General features: G+C 36.9%; 1 protein-coding gene across 16 annotated transcripts in view; it reads right to left on the bottom strand.

Annotated features, from left to right (window-relative positions):
* LOC119651794 (protein lap4) overlaps positions 1-19,570 on the bottom strand; it is a 460,994-nt gene that overhangs the window by 220,029 nt on the left and 221,395 nt on the right. Inside the window, exon 1 of one of the 16 annotated variants that reach the window (XM_038055574.1) lies at positions 18,876-18,959. The exons of 12 other annotated variants lie outside the window; for them this stretch is intronic. The gene's annotated coding sequence lies outside the window, so the exon portion shown is untranslated. Of the gene's footprint in view, positions 1-18,513; positions 18,960-19,570 lie in introns of those variants that run through there. 3 more of the 16 variants (XM_038055571.1, XM_038055570.1, XM_038055572.1) reach the window with 3 other exon arrangements.

Raw genomic sequence — 19,570 nt, 5'->3', positions numbered from 1 at the left:
GCGGAAGGAAAAATGAAATGAATTATGACGCAATTCATATTTAGTTGGAGAAAGGGGTGATAAATATCAGTTATGTCAAATATGGCAAGTCACAAATTGATAAGCAAATGGAATTACTGATAATGTTAGATATTATAATATCACAATAAAGATAAGATGCAAGTATTGTGATTGTGAAGAACGTTGCATTGGCATGCATAGCAAAGAAAATCTGCATAAAATGAAAAATAAATATGAATGAGAATTGTCTGAAAATTTACCGACTGAACAATAAAACCCGTTATTTTTTTCCCTTGACATATTACTTGGCATTTTGTTCTGCAAAATAATTATTTCCGAAGGTTACGAACGTAGAGTTCTCATTCAAAGATAATCTCTGCCCTCCGAATGTAGTTTTCAACTTAGGGAATAAAAACCTTCGCTTGGGGCTCAATATTGTGAGTAAGAAGGGTAGTCAACTAATACAAACTTTAATTCGAATAATTCCGTTGTAGAGCAATGCCGCTTGATGGAGCGATTTTTTTTTCAAATGTGGCTATTTTTCCAGCAATTTCTGCCTTCAGCTTGTCAAGTAAGTCAAGTAATAATGTATGTAATAGTTTTCCCTTTTTCAAGACAACTTCTGGCTATCTCAAACCCCGCCTTTTTTGTGAAACATAAGGGCGTATCCATGTTTAATTCACACAAATTAATCGGCTTCAAAATTTTGAATTATTTATTCGAACCTTTCTTTTGTCCAGGGCGTTCAAACGTAGCACCCGACGCGCAGTTACTTTTCTCATGTCCAAATATGTGACAAATACATTTTTTGTACATGTTTATAGTTTCTAGTATTTCGCTAATCTCAATTCGAAGGTTTAGCAACATTTGGAAATTTAAGTGACTTTGGAATCAGTGGTTACAGTTTATGACTACCTTGAAGGCCTCATGTCGCTCAAGGAAATACAGCCACGTTTAAATTCAGCTCCTCAAAATTGGTCTGTAGTAGCTGATGATGCGGGCACAGCATCCAACTTGCCTTGCCTTCCGATACTCAATTTTCTCCAGTTTCACGAACATGGTCATCCGAACGATAGTCAATTTAAAACTACTGAACTTTTCAGAGAGCAAAGTACAGCACAGGAACCTAGATCAACTAATGTCTTATCATGTGGAACAGTACACAGCACACTGTACAAGAACGCGCTCAAATTATTCAGCTGTACATTCAAATTATTAATTATTCAAATTATTACAACCAAGCTTGCATTTTCCCCCAAGTGAAAAGCGCTCGCGGTGATAACACCATAAGGCATTTCTACGCAAAACTTATGAATTCCGCTAGTCTTAGTAATCCCAGCGATGCATTCCCATAAAACTATCGAAGCCACACGTACCAGTGTTATGAAGTTTCCAAAAACGACAAACGTACGTCGTTTTCGTGAATCAGGCATCATTCAAACCCCTCTCCGAATCATAATGCGTAGCGCTTTCAAGATGCTTGACGTCTGATTTCAAGTACATAAATTGAGACGAACCAACAATTTATTGTTCCCAGGATGACTGATATGAAAAATGAATAGCCATCCAGAACTTTTCCTTAAAGGGTTAATCCCACTTGTAACTTTGAAAGAATGGATTTGTTTACTGCTGTTTTCTTAAATATAACTTAGAATACGTACTTAAAATGTCAAATCGATGTGAATAAAATTGACTGAGATACGATGGTTGAAAGAGAAGAATTCGTTCCTTAAACGATTTGAAGTTGAAACTTTTAAACGAGCTTTTCTACAAATGACATGTTTGAAGCCGGTGATCAAAATTACTCGGAAACGACTAAACCGATCTTTTTGAAACTTGGCAAGCTTAGCTTAAAAATGTAGCGTTTAATCGTTCGGTTTTTTTTTGATGAAAAATTACTGTTTTATCACCCAAAAACCATAGTTTTTTAGCGAAAAATCGTACTATTAACTTTGAGTGCAGCCATTTTGTGAAAAATGCATATTTTTTTAAATCCTTCGATCAAGCACTAATTTCTAAATTTACTTAACTAAATCCATTGGCATATTTTCGTTCAGATGATCTAGTTCGTCACAATGTCGGTCACCGCAAAACAAGAATAAAAACCCTTTTTTGGCGGCTATTTGTAACACAACTGTATAATTTTTTTCGTTAAAAAAATTACTAAAAGTTGCTCAGTGTATGCTCTTTAAGATAATATAAAAATCGTTCAAAAAAGTTCCAAGTTTCTTTTAAAAAATTCCTGAAAATGATCTATTTTTTATGCCAAAAATGAGGTTAACCCCCTAAATCGAGACAGTTGGAATCATGTCAGTCAAGGGTACCTTTTTGAATCCCTACTTTAGCTTCAACTAAATTCTCTCATTAACTGTGTGCGTGGGATTTCATTCCATATGTCTACCAAACTTCATTTCAACCGGAGTAGCCGTTTTGGAGTAAAGTACGGGTGACAGACAGACGGACAAATAAACAGACAGTGAACCGATTTTAATAAAATTCAGTTTCACCCAAAATCTTGAAAACAAGAAAGCTGCATTATTCGCCTCAATTTTATCGATTACATCCTGTATTTAAGTGATTCATAAAATATACAGTATGATATATTTAACAGATGTATGCTGATGAAATTTTGAGAAAAGATGTCTGTAGCAAAGAAATTAAAAACGTTTTACACAAAAGCAACCTTATCAGGCCCACAGCTTGCGACATTATGACGAAACACGGTTGAAAGTTTCAATGAATGCTGGATGCATTCAAACTTTGAAAGAAAAATTTCGAAAACAATATTCTGATCTAAGTGAAATTACGCAGTATTTCTAGGGATTAAATTATATTTCGGGAACCACTTGTTCCCTTCATCAGTGCTAACAAGTCTCAAGACTTGCTAGCACTGATGAAGATTCCCGAAATATCGGTGTTTGCAAGACCAATAAATAACACTAGCGGACAGAAAAAGCAAGTTTTTATTATTTCAAATATTCTGATCATCAGACGACGGAAAACTACGCAGCATATGGACCGCATAAATCATCGACTCTCTAACAAAAAAAATATTAATTCCAAACTACGCAGTACGTGAGCGCTCAAATGGACGTATACACTGCAGAAATTTATTGAGAGAATTTGGATTAACAGAGAGTGTTGCACGTAAAAAACTTCTCCTTCGTTCCGAAAAAGCAAAATCAACCTTCACCATGCATCATTTCGAGTCGACTCAAGACCAGCGTTCAAAACTACTAACCAATGTATATATATCCGCTTTGGTTCTGAAGACAAAATATAGACTATACATCGTCTTGGTGAGCAATTTAAAGTACGTTGCCTGAAACCTACAGTCAAAGGAAAATGTGGTCCAATCATGATCTCTGCTAATATATAGTCGGCAATAGTCCAGGTCCCATTACGCGGATCCACCACAAAACGGATCATTTTCTTTTTTACTCACATGTTGGGGATCATTTACTTGTATGTGCTAATTACCATTTGTCCGGGGACTCCATCATAGAAACCGAGATCGAAATTGACTACAACCTTCCAAAACCAACCATTGCTATTGTTCCCGTTTCTTCCTACCTCCCTATTTTTATACTCGCCACTGTTTGTCACAGGCTGGATTAAGGTAAAATCTTGGAGAAATCTGTCCTAAGGGGACTACGCTAGGATTGTAATTTGTATATTAACTCGATTACAGGAAAATGCTCATGTTTTTCATAAATTTGAGGATCGACATATTGAAATCAAGGGATATTTGCGAAATATTAATTTTATTCTTGCAATGAGCGGACAAAATAAATATTGACCTTTTCAAAATAAGGTTGAAAAGAAAAATCTCCGGCAGCAAAATGAGGAACGATCTATATACATATGTGGAAACGTTATCTTAAAGAATGCATTAGGGTAATGATATTGTTGTCCTTCGTCAATCCATGATAGCAGACTCAGCAGAGCATCAGAAGAAGCATTGTCAAAATGGGACATAAACAATCACTTGAAGGATGCGGCGGCACGAAACCTGAGGTGCAACTAGATGTACCTATACTACAGGCTAAGTAAACACACACAATGGAAAACACATTCATTTCTACTGGCTTGAAACTCAACTTCTTTAATAAAAATTGCAAAACTACATTCAGTTTAACCCGATTGTATCAATTTCATAACCCATCGATCAAATATGTTTGCAAAGTTTACTAACGTTATCGAATATACTTTTATCGAATATCCATAAGACATATCCAGAATGGATTTCGTAACCTGCTTACACTCATGAATTACTAGCATAGCACTTCCTATATCATAGCAATCATACATATCTAATTTCAGCATTTGAAACTTATCCAAAGGTCACCATGTTACAAAATTTGAAGTCAGCATGACTTCATCGTGCACTTGTTTGAGACCACAAAGCCAATTCAACTGCAATTTCCATTGGATTTAGAGAACGTTACAGATCTCCTAATTGAAAAACCACAACAAAGTAGCACATCCGAAACTTCAATTAATCGAGTTTCAATTGATCAACATTCCAAAAGTGAAAATATAAACAAAAACACAACCTGCAAAAATCGATTCAGTATCACTCGAATCAGGATAAATAACAACCGTCTCAGCAGAATTATGAAATGTTGCCATTGCAATCGAAAGTTTGATCTCGTGGTTCACACCCTCCCGACGCGTATTGTTTGGAATCCATCCAATTTAAAACTGTGTCACCGAAAATACGTATTTGTATACTCAAGTTACCGTAAAAGTTCCGTACATACGAGCTTTATTCAGAAGCAACTAGAACACTCACTGTCGTTAATCTTGTTCGCAAAAAAATCCGGACCCAGAGAATTTTTTTTTTTAGAGAGACTATCAATTTTACACCTTCCAATTCAATGATCATTTAACCCGTATCAGAACGGGTTGCCAATGTATACAATTGCAAAATTTTGTCTGGATATTTATATAAGATAAGCCCAAGAAGTAGAGGCATAGGACTAGCCAAAGGTATGACTTCTTATCGAAGGATACATGACCGCAGGAGAAATTAATTTGGTGACATTTCTCCACATTAGCCTTCAATGAGCAACAGGGATCCCTTCGAATCTAAAAGATATCAATCTGCTAACTATTGGCGTTCATTACTTTGTTTTCTCTCTTCATTGAGCAGATGATTGTCACCCAAGAAGAAACAGTAAAAAAATATAGCAGAAGCTGTAATTGTTTCAACTCAACGCAACCTGTTATAAATTGCTTCGAAATACTTTCCGGTATAGGTTGAGGTTATTATAATATTATGGGGAAAACCCTGTAATTATTTCATTCATTAAATCCACAAATTACACGTACTGACATTACTCCGTGTGGTTTTCAAACCTTTTCATTAGCCAAGAAAGTTTAGTAAGTTGTTGAAAAGTCTTGCGATCAAGTTCCTAATTAATGGTTGGCAACTCCAACCATGAAATCAATTAGTGTTGTTATACATGGGATTATATCAGCGGCTTCTTATCGTGTTTTTTTTTTAATACTAAACCAGGTATGCAACGTATCACACACAATAAGGCACAAAAATAGCCATTACAGCATACCACTTTGCAACCCCATAGTCCGCCCCCCGACTGTTCATATTCATAACGAACTTGGATTAAAAACTGAGTCATTTTCGAGAGTGACTTTGAAAATGAATGATGATGGAGCCGTAGGCTACCTACAGTTAGTGTACACATATGTGGAATGAGTTTAGTAAATATGTCACCACTGTCAGTTTCAACCACTCAAGAGGTCGACATCATCGCAACCATATCGGTCCCGTCCAAGCCGGTTCACATCCATATTATGGAATTAATCGATTCGATCAATGGCCGCCAGGCCGGTTTAGCCTTAGCCGCACTGTCGTTTTGATAAAATTTATTTTCAATGTCATCATGTGTGCCCACACTTGCGGTATTGAAAATTGCTTTGAAGAGGCAATGGGTCAATATGTTGTTGATGAACAAGTTCGTCTTTTACATGAGGTGGTTTGTTTACAGTTTTTTATGTTGTTTTATAAAAGAGCATAAATGTCAATATATCAAAGAAAATGCTAAAAAGAAGGCAGAAGGCAGGTATGGTTATTACGCCCGTTATGGTCTTGCGTTTAAAAATGTGGTATTTTTAGACAGTGACACCTGAAGCACTATATTATTTGAGGTAATGGGACAAAATGGGTAACAAAACTCTTCTGGCAACGGCGGCATATAAAAGGTCAAATTTTTAGATGAATGAAAGTTTATATAGTTAACAACTGAACGGATGGGTAGTTCGACTTAGATTTCTCGTTTGAATGGCTTTGAATTCATTGAATTTCATAATTGTGAAAAGCCCTCACAAAGGATACCTGCATAAGCGGAAAACTACGAACAACAATTGATAACAAGAGCCACATTTTATGACAAACTTCCATAATTTTTAAAGGATATAACCATAGTAGAATTAACAAAACAACTTTTTTTTGCAGTTTTTAGTAAATAATGGGATAGTCAGAAATCGAAAGTTTGTCCCTTCTGGCATGAAACGTATTATGTATTTCTTGTGTAAGAATATTTGGACGCAAAATAGTTCCATTTGTACGTAGCTCGTAATGTATATGCAGCATATCAGACAACCCACTTTCGTGTGTAACATATGTTTTGGATTACACCAAATTTACACGGACGTAAAAATTGAGATACTCTAACTTTGTGAAGAGTGGTATGATGTTCACCATTTTACTGCAAATTTGTATGACTCTACGATAAACTTAAGGAAGGCGGGCTTATTTTTTTTAAGGTTTTGTGTAAAACAAAACCTTATTAAAATCGATTCAATGTCTGTCTGTCTGTCAAACGCATTTTTCTCCAAAACGGCTAAACCGACCCGAACGAAATATGGTGGACAGATGGGAGCTATGAAATCTAACGCATACAGCGAGTGGCATAAATTTAGGTGGAGTTTAAAAATTTTTTCACCGGATATAGTTGTGTAGGGTATCAAATGAAAAGTCTCAATTTGTACTTTCCGAAACTGACATTAGTTTTGTCATAAATCGCAAAGTGCGTGAGTAAGGTGTCAAAATGTACGCACTTGAAGTGGGACAGGACTCATTTTCGGAAACAAAAAAAGTCAGGGTGGTGCGCCTAGGTGAAATCTAGGCCTCAAAATATGCCCCATTCCGAGATCTGCTCAAATAAACTTACTAATAGAATATTACTACTTTTTAGAAGTTTACTGAAAACCCCCCTTAAATTCATTCTAGGACTTCCGAATGTACCAGCATAGAGGACAATATTTTGTATACACATGCTAAATTTCGTGGAAATCTGGCAATTAACGCCAAAGTTATAGCAGTTCAAACTTAGCAATTTCGCGCGAATTTACTGCTTCCAAAGCCATGCAAATCAGATGCTGACGTCATAATTACCCGGAATAATTGACATTCGCGTGAAATATTAAAGTCGCATTTATGAAGAATCTACTTATCTGCAGCCCTTTTTAAGATTTTGTGTAAAACACTTATGTGAAATCTAATCTTCGAGAGATGTCCCATTCCGTTATCTGTTCAAATAAATTTACTAATAGTATATTATCAACTTTTAGAAATTGAATAAAAAACTCCCCTTCAGTTCATCCAGGCACTGGCACTGGCATAGAGGACAGTCTCGTGCATACATGCCAAGTTCCATGACAATCGAACTATTAGTGTCAAAGTTATAGAAGTTCAAACTTATCAATTTCGTGCTAATTAACAGCATCCCAAGCCATACAAATAAAACGCTGACGTCATAATTAACGAGAATAATTGAAATTCGATAGAAATATTAAAATTCCATTCAAGAAGAATCTACTTCTCCCTAGCCCTTTTTTATATTTGATGTTGGTTGAATTGTTGACATTTGCTAATAATATTAAACTGAGAGCGTGAAGCGTATGAGGTTGACCGTTAATAACAGTCTTTGCATCAAATAATTTATTTAAACCGCTTTCTAGAAAATAGAGGGGAATAGAATTTTTAGCTATATTACACGGAGCTGCCGTGCACTCGTCGCTCCTCACATTTTTTTTTTTTCTTCAGCCTTCAGTTCACAAGCGGGGTCGGCTTGTGGTGATCGGTTTCGTCATTTTATTTTATCAAATGCCTGATCAGGATGTAATCGCGAGACCTTTAAATCCCCATCCAGCGTATCAAGCCACCATTATTTTGGCCGGCTTTTTGGTTTCTTACCAATACTTTCGATGTTCTGACCACTACTAGTTGTTGAATTCTCGTTAGCGTGAATTACGTGACCACACCATCGAAAACGCCTCTCTTGCAGTTTTTCCACAATCGATGCAAACCCATATTGATGGGGGATATTCTCACTTCAGACGTAATCAAAACGTGTCACGCCACCAGTGCAATGCAACATCTTTGTCCCCATTACCGCAAGACGCCGTTCATTGTCCTTTATAGTCGGCCAACACTCAGAACTATAGAGAGCGGCAGACGGACAACATTGCAGTAAATTTTAGATTTGGGACGGGCGCTGATACGTCGATCACAAAGAACACCAGTTGGGGAATGCCACTTCATTAAGGTTGTATTAATGCGTGAAACAGTTTCATTACGCAGTTCTCCATTGGTTGATAGCATTGACTCGAGATATTTAAATCGCCGAGTTCTGGCAATGGCAGTAACCTGCCCTTCGAGATATTTAAATCGCTCTGTTCTGGCAATGGCAGTAACCTGCCCAGAACTGAGCGATTTCAATATCTCGGGTCAATGCTATAAGCCACGAAGAAGAAGAAGAACTACGTTATGCTCCTCACATAGGGAAGCACAAAACCTTTTATACCTGAAGCGTGAAGCTTCCGGTTTCCCGAATTGTTTTCATTTACTTCATTTACTATCTGTAAAATGTATTTTCAATGTCTGGAGTCTTATAGGAAGTTCGTGTAGATTCTCTGAAGTGATGCCATGTTTGGACCCAGCAAGTTTGCTAGTTCACTTTTTGAATAATAGGAGTCATTTGTGTGTGATTACGTGGCTTATGTAACAGTCGTTTATTGTTCTCACCGAAACAGTGTAGAAAGTTTAAGTAAGCATAAATCACTATAATCTTTACTTTTTAGGAACGAACATTTTAAAAGCGTTTTTCTCAAAACAGGTTTTTTTTCCCGCGCCGTGGAATGTAACTCAAAAACTAATGAAGCGATCGACTTCAAATAGATATTCCTCAATCCATTTGTTCGCGCAAAGGATTTCAATTATATTGTTATAATAAATTGTTTGTTGTTGTATTGTTTATACAGAAACGGGTTTCTTTGTTTTTTTTTGTCCTCTAATTTTGATTTTTCACTTTTTTTGCTAAATTTGGATTAATGCAAAGCAGAATAACATATTTGAATCAAAAAAATTTACCCACCACACACCCGAGGAGTCAACTTTGATAAGTTATAGCGCACCAATTTTGTTTTTTTTTTACTCACAAAAAAATTGTCTAAATAGCTCTCAATATCAATAATATCATGCAATTTTCGAATCACAATAAATACTTCCAATTTTTAGTAAATTTTAGTAAAATTTAGTAAAAAAATATTGAAAAACTCGCCATTTAGAGGGATTTCCCCCTTAAGGAGGGTTTCTAGCCAATTTTCCCAAAAACAATAAAAGACTTGATGAGTAGATATCGATATGGAAGATATTTTGAGGACTGGACATATATATAGGGGCAGTTTCAGATTTTTCGTTGGGGTAGTTGCTGAGAATGGGTCCGTGAAGGAAATGATCATTTTATAGTCCGCACACTCCCCGCCTTTAAAACAAACGTCAAAATTAAGACCGGCTTCACATAATACCAACCTAGATCTTGCATTTGGTATCCCAAATGACTACATTCGATGCAAGCAATGCATACCCCCTTTTGCAGGTATAGGATCCCCCCACCCGACCCCCTTATATATTTTAATACGATTTCGTTGTAAACAAAACCTTAAAAACTAATAAGGATCGAAATCCATCACTTGGTCTTAATTTAAGAATCAAATTTTGAGGCATAGGCCATTCCATCGATTCGAAGGGCAGGCAGACGATGATAAAAAACTCAGATTTCAGTAACGGTCGAAGAAAAAAACAGGAAGTGTTTTTCGATAAAACGCATTATCTAAGAAGCTTTTTTTAATTCGTTTTGGATTTATTCACATTAAAGGGCAAATTTTATCAATTTCATCAGTATTGGCTGATCAATTGATGAAATAAGTGAATTTCCGCAGAAAAATGAAGTAGTTAAGGCGGGTGCCCATTTTTTGGTCGAAGTAAGTGTCTGAAAGTAATTGACACCACCACAATTTAAATTTTATAATTCTTGGGAATGAAGAGGACGATTAGCAATAGATATAGATAAAGTTCTACAGGGGGCGGTGGAATCAATTGCAGCCATAATCACCAACGCATTTTTTCATATGTCGATTTTGAATGACGAGACTATGAAAAGAGGGAGTAAAGTTTGAGGGAGATTAATTTTTTACCCAGACGAAATGCAATAGTTCATTAGAACGACAAAAGATAAAATGTAATAGTTCATTACAAGAAAATGATGAGCTTCCAAGACTCGATTCTAACCGAACGGTAAAAAGTTGGTATAAAGTTCGAAATCCTGAATTTGAAATGTACAATTCTGATTTTGAAATTGAAAAGCCAAATTTGTAAATGGAAAATATTAAAATCAGTTTCTGAAATTATTTTGGATTTGATTGGGAAATCCAGAATTTAATTTCTACCATAAATCTTCAATTCCCATAACTAGATTTGTGATAAATTTCTTTGAAGGTTTTCTTCTTAGCGTGGGGAATGATTTCTCCGATTTCTTGCAGCTAACGTAGGAAGTAACATAAGGATTCATATCAGTTGTCAAGTCAATATAATATCTTCACGGCAAATGTTCCGATCCCCAATAACGGCGACCTAATAGAGAAGCCATTTGGCGAATCTGGGATATCCAAATAAATAAAGCGAAGAGGCAAATGGGCATTTTTAAGGGAAATCTAACTGCTTAGGCTCTAAAGAAAGAAAAACTAAAAGTTTAAAAATAAGACTCGGAAACGCTACAGTGAGCACATCACGGTTGAAAGTTGTTTAACCCACACCACCAGTATCAATAAGGCACGCGGAGTATTCAGTAGCATCTACGATTTTCGCAAGAAAGTAGGTTTGTGCACCAACGACAAACTATCCATGTACAAATTTCTTAATAAAACCTCGAAGTATATAGCAGCAAAAATTAAAGTCGCTTCGAAAATATTTTCTAGATACTACAAAAATAAGTCTCCAACCGAGAAGTGAGCACTTCAGCTAGGAAGCTTTTGTAGTTTCCGTATACACGCCCCATCTGTGCCTAGTGAGAAATTCAGATTGTGTAGTATTTTCCAAGACTTAAAATGACGAATTCGTTATGAAGCTGATAATATCGAGAATAGCCTAGATGGTGAGTGATCATACTAACTGACTGACTGTAACACGAGTTTATTGCACCTACAGCCCACCGTTATTTTCCATTGATGGATTAGTTGGTTTACCAGTCTCTTATGGTTTTTGCAATTGGGAATTTGCAAAATATATGCAGGATCTTATCCTCGAAATAGTAATTAGGACCCGTTTGTTACAAATGTATTCACTTTTCCGTTGCAGTCAATACCTTCACGTCCCATTATCCACTTCGAGATAATGCGTTTCGTCCTTTTTTGTTAGGATCTGAAAATTTTGCTGGCATTCTCACCCCAAATATAGATCTGGTTTAAGGTAATATAGTATAGTTGTCAAGCTGGCTGTCAAATTCTCCCAAACGAGCAGATCTACCGAAGTTCAGAGGTATATTGGCCAAGAGGTACCGACACCCATGTTTCGGATTCATTTCATTCATCCTTGTCATGTCCACCTTCTATTTCAGATCTTTTCATGTACCATAGCAACTAGTTGACCTATTGGCTATCTGTCCAGGAATTTCAGCCCTCTTTAATTATTGAGGTCTCGACTTTCAAATTATGCCAGAACTTTGGTAACATGAAATAACTGCAAGAAGACAATTGCAACAGCGCTATAAGGACAACAAGCCACCCTTAAGTTCAACAGAAAATCATATCAAGCGCTACAGACAGCAAAATACGAAACTTTAACTATCAGATAAACCCCGGTACGCCACAAAAAATTGAAAAACGAAACTTTTGAGAAGAAGTGTTTTTCTGATGTCGTAAGCTTCTCCTACCGTCATTAAAGATTTACAAAGGTTTTGAAATTCATTTTTTCTTAAAACGTTCTGATTCTAAGGATTTAAAAGTATTACACTAATTTCCTAGAATGGTATATTATTGTATTGCGTTACTATCATCTAGTTTGCTTCCATTAGTCACCCTACCTAGAGCTTTATTATCGCACAAAGTTCTTTGTGTATCTCATTCAGAGGCAATTACCTATAATATAACTGAGTAACTGAGGTGAGTAAAGTTCGCCGATTTTTTTTGTGTCCCATCGTACAGTTGACATGTTCCGATGGTTTTTCATAGGATTATTAATTTTGAAAACTAATTGAATTAGATAATGAAACATAAAACTTGTAATTTGATTAAAGTATTACGATCATGAAAACGCACAGAACCTTGATAGAACTTCGAGCAAAAAATTGCATAAAAAGAGAGAAGTAATTCGAAGCTTACATCCCATGGAAGAAAAAATCAAATAAACAAGAAAGCGATTCAAAATCAGGTGAATTTTGCACGGATTGTCCTGAAATGATATCTACCAACCAAAAAAGAAAAGTGCAGCAAATTTCGGACGAAAATTCTGTCATAAAATATAAAACGCGTCTTCAGCTAACACAGAATCAGGGTACTGGACGACACACTGACGTGACGATGAGTGGAAATTTACTGTTCTTATAAAATGAGAAAAAAAAATTAATCTACCCAAATGATTTCAACAGTTATTAGTCCGATTTGAGGAAGGAAAATATGCCGAGAATCACGTGAAATTTGGAAAGCGTAAACATCATGCCCCGAACTGAGGAATTTTTGTTAAGATTGAACATTTTTCCAGAGAAATTCCTTCCTTAAGAGGAGATATACACCCAGATGGTCGATCGAAATCTATTTTTTTCATATTTTCTTGAAATCTGAAATTTCCTCTGATGAAAATGGTAATATGTCGATAAATAATTCAGAGCTAAGAAAGTGAAACGTATTTTACGAATTCTCAAATTTTCAAACGCGTTTTTCTCAAAACCATGTTTTTCTAATCGATGCCGAAAACCAATGATGTTTTGTAGTCAATCTATAGGCCATTATCTAGTACTTGTCAGGATTTTTTTCGTTACTTTGGTCTTGTTTTATAGGCAAAGTAATAACTAATTGTTGGACCAAAAATCACTATCTATGTTCAATCGGCCGTCTTTTTGCCATAAATCGATATTTTTAAAATCGGCTGTGAAAGGTACTAGATTATGGTCTCTAATTTAATAATCTTTTTTATCGTTTCTTATCGGGTGATTTTTTGCAAAAATGCCATTGGATACTGTGTACGTCGACTTTTTTTTACAGCACTCCAAGGATTATACAATATCCTTGTACATTTTTGATATTTTTAAATAAAAAAATTAAATATATTTTTGAAAGTATATACTTATAGATAATTAAAACCGCAATCCGAAATTTCAGATTGCTTTTCTTTAAAAAATTCACAAAAGTGATCCTTTTCCGGCTCTTAGGTATATATCTCCCCTTAAATGAGTTTTTCATTCCAAATTAAAATTGAAAATAAATTATATTTCAATGATTAAATTATAAAACTCCAATTCGTCATCAGAAATCACTCATTTTGCAAGCAATATTGGACGTTATTTGGTTTAGTTTTTGGAATTTCCACAAGAAGCTATACTTGGTTCTGATCTATCATCCACTAAAAAAGTAGCAGAAAACTAGATGAATATCCTAGTATCCAACCTAGGCAAAGGAGATTTTGGGACAACGTATATAGTAACCTGAGTAAAATATCATAAAATGCTAAGATCAAGGAAAACAATTATAAACCAACTTGATTTCGCTTGGTAATAAACCAACCGAGCAAGAAAACGAACGAAAAGGTTATATCATGCCAACGAACATGCCTCGAAAGAATGCTTTTTTATCACAATGCATCGATCCGGCAGGATAGGCCCAATCATTTTCACACTTGGGTGGGATCAGGATCTAAGTAAACTCGACACACACACACAATCCATGCCTGTACACTAAATATTAATTCCCTCACTTGGGCGATACGAAAGAACTTGTAAGAAACCTTCGGAAGAAGCGCAATGATATCTGCGATCTGCAAGGAACTCGATGGTGAAGTATCAAAGGTGCGACATGTGTTCCGGTTGCTGTATCGACATTAAAAGCCATCATAATGATCCCGTCGACGCAAACGCAGACAACAACAGGTGCCATGGAGGTCTTTGGTACATTCCATGAGCATACATATTTTCCAGTTTGCGGAAATCATCTTGTGCATGTCAATGCATGGTTTATCAAATGGATCTTATCTAAGTTTGCGTTTAAAGATGTGAGGAAGTCCTCAGTCTGCCATGCACTTGCTGAACCAATTGAAGAGAGGCAGTAAGTTGCCTTTGTTTCTGGTCTACGGGCCCCTCTGCCCTCGCTTACAATGCAAAATTATATCAAAATAGGCAGTTTCGTCCAGGAAAGAGGCAACACATCAGACGCTTCCTCACCTCCGCCCTGGGGTTATGAATTGTATTTAAGAAGGCCCTTTGGTGAGTTGCCTCTAGACTGGACGAAACTGTCGTCTATTTTTGGTTATCTTATCTTATTACGTGTTATAGCAGGAACAATGACGCGAAGATCGATTATATTCGCAAAAGATGCTTTGGAGTGATTTTTCACTGCCACTGACAGCAAAGCACCAACCCTCCAACCCCCCAATTAAATGGGGAATTTGTGGATAAACAAATGATCTCACACTAGCGTTGAAAAACGTGGAATCAAACTAAAAATGTGATGCAGAAAACGGCCTATGCATCCCTTAGAGTCAGAAAGTCGGGTAGGAAATTTATTCATCAAGATACTTAGCTTTGGAATGACGATGTTCTCAGGATCCACTAGAAAAAGCGTCTCTATCAAAATCATTATGATAGACACAATCATAAAGTTATCACAATATGTCCCCTGGCGGCACGCATGATTCCGAGTGCTAACCAGATACCAAAGGCAATAAAAGCCGCCTCGCAATAATGAAGACAAAGTTACGCTGGATCAATGGCGTAACACGCTATGGTCGTCCATTGTACAAGCATTGCGAAAGAGGCGACTTCGATGGTATAGTCAGGCGATTCGCGCTGTTGGCAACTCATTAGCTAAGATAAACCTGTACATCCAAGTTCATTGGAAACAACCTAAAGACCGATCACAACTTAATGCGCTAGATGTTGATTTAAGAGCGCCTCGGCTCCATCCGGACTAAGCCTACGAGGAAGAAAAATATGAATCAAATCTAGGCGATTCGATCCCCCTACTGAACGGAACAACGACTAAAGATGATGAGGACGAACAATTTGTTCTTCAATGGAAAGTAAAGCTCGCAACCTTCCCTTTTTAACTGATTGTCCAATATTCATAACTAGTCAACGGAAAAGGTCTCGTTTCCATCAGACTGATTAATAACACCACTTCATTTCGATTTTTGAACTTTCCTTGCTTTCCGAGATTTGAACAGTCTAGTCATAAATACTGTCAGTAGCGATGCCTAACAAGAAATTATGCCGTATGGAGGGCGGTAATAGTATTGGGAACAGTGTCGTCGCTCTCCATACATATTCCTAACATTTCCAATCGACACGATGGAGTGGAGTGAGTATCACGTTCGCGTAACTATTGTTGGTTTATGGAAGGCGGGGCACAACGCCGCTTATATGACATACACTCGTTATTGCTCGAGTGATTGAAGCGAACGAACGGCTGCTTTTTCGGTTAAAAAACATTACGAAGAAACCAGCGATGTTGTCGATTGGACTAAGTACGGAAAAAGTGAAGCGATGCGATCGAGAATTTATCGAAACTCTTGCCATAAGCGTCTGACATGAAATCGTCGCCACGAACGGCCTCTCGTATTCTGAGCGAAGACCTAAAAGCTTACAAACCATATACTGGACACCTCCTTACTCCGCGATTGGAGCATTTCAGAGTCGAGAGATCGAAAAACCCATTGTGCGCATACGACAAAAGTTCATTCAAAAAAACCTGGTCCACAGACGAAAAAAATTGAATATAAATACAACAAACAAAACAAGTGCGACATCATATTACGGTAAAGACAGATTCCCACGGATTCAACGAGGCCACCATCCCACGTCCGTGATGGTTTGATGGGGAATCTCCTGGAAAGGTCCATTTCTGTACTCATGGAGTCAAAACCACCGCTCAAATTTACCAAGAAAGTGTTCCCGAACCAGTAGTCAAGCCACTCAATGATACGCTCGTAAAGATTGGATCTTCCAACAAGATTCCCGCCGCATAAGTCAACACGTTGTCAGCAATAGCTTACAGAAAGCTTCCGGCATTTATCCATGCTGAAGACTGAACGTCGGGAAGCCATGACCTAAAACCGCTGGACTAGGAATTATGGATCGCTTTGGAGCGAAATGCATTCGAAATACGCCATCCAAACCCCGAGCTGCTCAAACGAAGTATCACCGTGGAAGCTGCAAAAACACAGAAACTGTGTGTACGTACCCGTTTAATAATGAAGGCGGTCGTTTTGAAAGATTTATGCCTCATTATGAGGGATTCACACGTTTCCCAAACCTCAACAAGCCATCGCAAATTGAAACGCGTGGATAGAGTGTTTGATTTGGTTTGTGTAAGCTTGCAGTCGCTTGCAACCGATCCGACTGAGTTGCGATTTCTTGGACAAATCAGAAAATTTGTTTAGAAGACACCAACCCAGTGTGTGGAGGCGGCATTGGAATTGTATTTTTTCGCTCTTTCGAAAAATAGAAAAACATTTTGCGGTCGATGTTCTGCTCGTGTGTTATGGCTTTTCAAAGTACTGATATTATTTACGACCAGACTTTATAGATAAAAATCAAGTTAGGTTTCCAAAAATTCATATCCACATTTGTCATTCTCAATAGAAATTCTGTAAAGATTAGAAATGGCATAACACCTTGCAAATACTGTTTTTATGAATATGCTAGTTTCTGACCTTGTGGCTGAATTTGAGTCTGTTGGCGGCAAAAACATGTTAAAGCGTATAATCCCATCAACTTTAGATAGAGGACAGGATCGATTAAAATTACAAATCATCAAATTATAATAGAATAAGTATCAATACACAAACAAGTTACAATAGTCCTTATAGACCGTAACCGGCTCGGCATAAGAATGGAATTGTAGATATCTTGTTTACCTGCAATTCCATTCTTGTGCGAAGGTCGCGAAAAAGAAAATATTTACTTTAGGTAACTGAAGAGACTATGGTAATCGATGTCGACAATAAGTCTCTAAATACCTAAACCAATATGTAAGTCTTTTGAAGTTTTTGTGAAAAAGAAAATAAATGGAATCGATTCACCGTCTGGCTGCTTATTGACATGCCTTTCCGTAACCAGCAAATTTATTCAGTTCATTTAAAAGGATATTACATTAGAACCAACAGAAAAAACATTTGGGAAAGAGAAATTGATTTTAATTCCCCGTAGGTAGCTCTGGATTACTAAATCCTTAAAACTACAGAATTCTGAACATTATTCCGGCTTTCCGATGGACTTAAAATCTGTTGCTTCTAAACAAGCCTTCTGACAGTTAAGTTTTACTGTCGAAAAATCGAATGTAATAACAACAAAACGAAATATCGTTGACGAAATGATAACCACACCCTCTCATCGATATTGTATACCCAAACCACTGGTGAACACATTATTCTCAGCAGAACATGCACATCCATATCAGAAACAGATAACACATTGCGTATCAAAGTGTAAAAACTTTAGATAAAGATGTAATCAGCCACAATTCAACCTTTCTACTCGCAACAAGTTGTTTCTCTTAATACAGAAATAAAAACCGCAGGTTGTAAAATTGCGGAAGGGGCTGTAACCAGCAGCATTTCATAAAGTTGATTACTTTGAAAATCTTCTGGGAAATTTAATTTAATAATGCTTTTGCGGTCAATTTAAGCGGTTCCGTTAAGAGTAAGGACAAATCAGATTGATTAGAAGTATTTCCGTTTAACAAAGGACTACTAACTCCCCCTACGTAGTCTTGAAATCCTTCTAAAGATTGTTTTCACCGTACCGGTAATTTCCAATAAATATTCGATCAACACTCAATGATATGTAAATAAAAACAAACAGCGAAATAATCGGTTTTCCAATTTAAACATTCGTCAAAGTGCACAACCAACAATAATCCCATCATCTGAACAACAACAAAATTATAGAGAGATGATGTTGAAGGAAAAATCGATTTCACGGAAGAGCATAGCAATACAGGTGATATTCCGCAGTGGATTTCACGAAAATCCACAGCAAATTTGGTATCTAGTAATCCTTCGGCGTATATCTGGTAATCCTTTTAACGGTTTGATAATTTTTATGCTGGCCCCGATGTGCAATGGACAGTGCTTAATGCGACGAACTTAATTACTGCCATATTTTGGGCCGTGGTGCAGTTGTTTCCGATACTTAGCACAGCTACGTATGCGATAGTTCACGTGGACGGAAGCGTTTAGGCTAGCAGATTGTTGTCGAGGCACATATGGGATTTCACTGTTCAAAAACTCACTGCAGTGACTATTTATACTATTTTCCTTCAAACAAAAACCAAATATGAATACTAAAAAAAAACTCAACGCAATTCCAGCGTGATAGCACTACAGGTTATATTATCGCACCAACAGTACACTAATGACTAAGATACGCTCATTCCGAGCGTATGTTCCAGCAATACGTTGCATATATCGCTCGCACGCTAAGCGATATTCAACAAGTGTGCTCCAGAAAGCTTACACGTACTCACAAAGCAATTGGAAAAAAGACTTATAATTATTTTTATCTTTACGATCGTCGATTCAACAATATTTTGCGACCGCAACCCGAAAACCACCAAGAGGTTAATGGAGCTTCAAAATATCTAAAAGCCGAGATACTCGTAGATAATGAGATATCAGTTCATCGCAGATATTAGTCTTTCCAATGTTTCGCCATTGTCTCTATTCACCTGTTCGCTTCTAATCAGGTAACTTGTAGGCATAGGGCGAAAGGGCTAAAAATAAGCCCAAATCATCTTTCTTTATAAAATGTGGGTGGTATCACGTTGAGTTGACATGTCGTATTCGGTCACCTGAAGAGAAGCAACAGAGATGGGCTATCGGCGTCGTTGTTTGCTTCATTGTCATGGAAAATTGAATTTAACGAGCTTTCACTGGACGCACTTGACATTTTCAACAGGTTACAGCCCGAGGCGAAATTACAAAAGCACTAAATGAAATTAGAAGGTTTCTAGTAATGGAAAAAGAACTGCATCCAAATACTCGAAATTGATGGAA

Source organism: Hermetia illucens, chromosome 3, assembly GCF_905115235.1.
Source record: "Hermetia illucens chromosome 3, iHerIll2.2.curated.20191125, whole genome shotgun sequence".
In the NCBI taxonomy this organism is placed as follows: domain Eukaryota; kingdom Metazoa; phylum Arthropoda; class Insecta; order Diptera; family Stratiomyidae; genus Hermetia; species Hermetia illucens.
The sequence above is the reverse complement of the archived record's forward strand: the minus strand, read 5'-3'. Positions and strand labels throughout refer to the sequence as shown.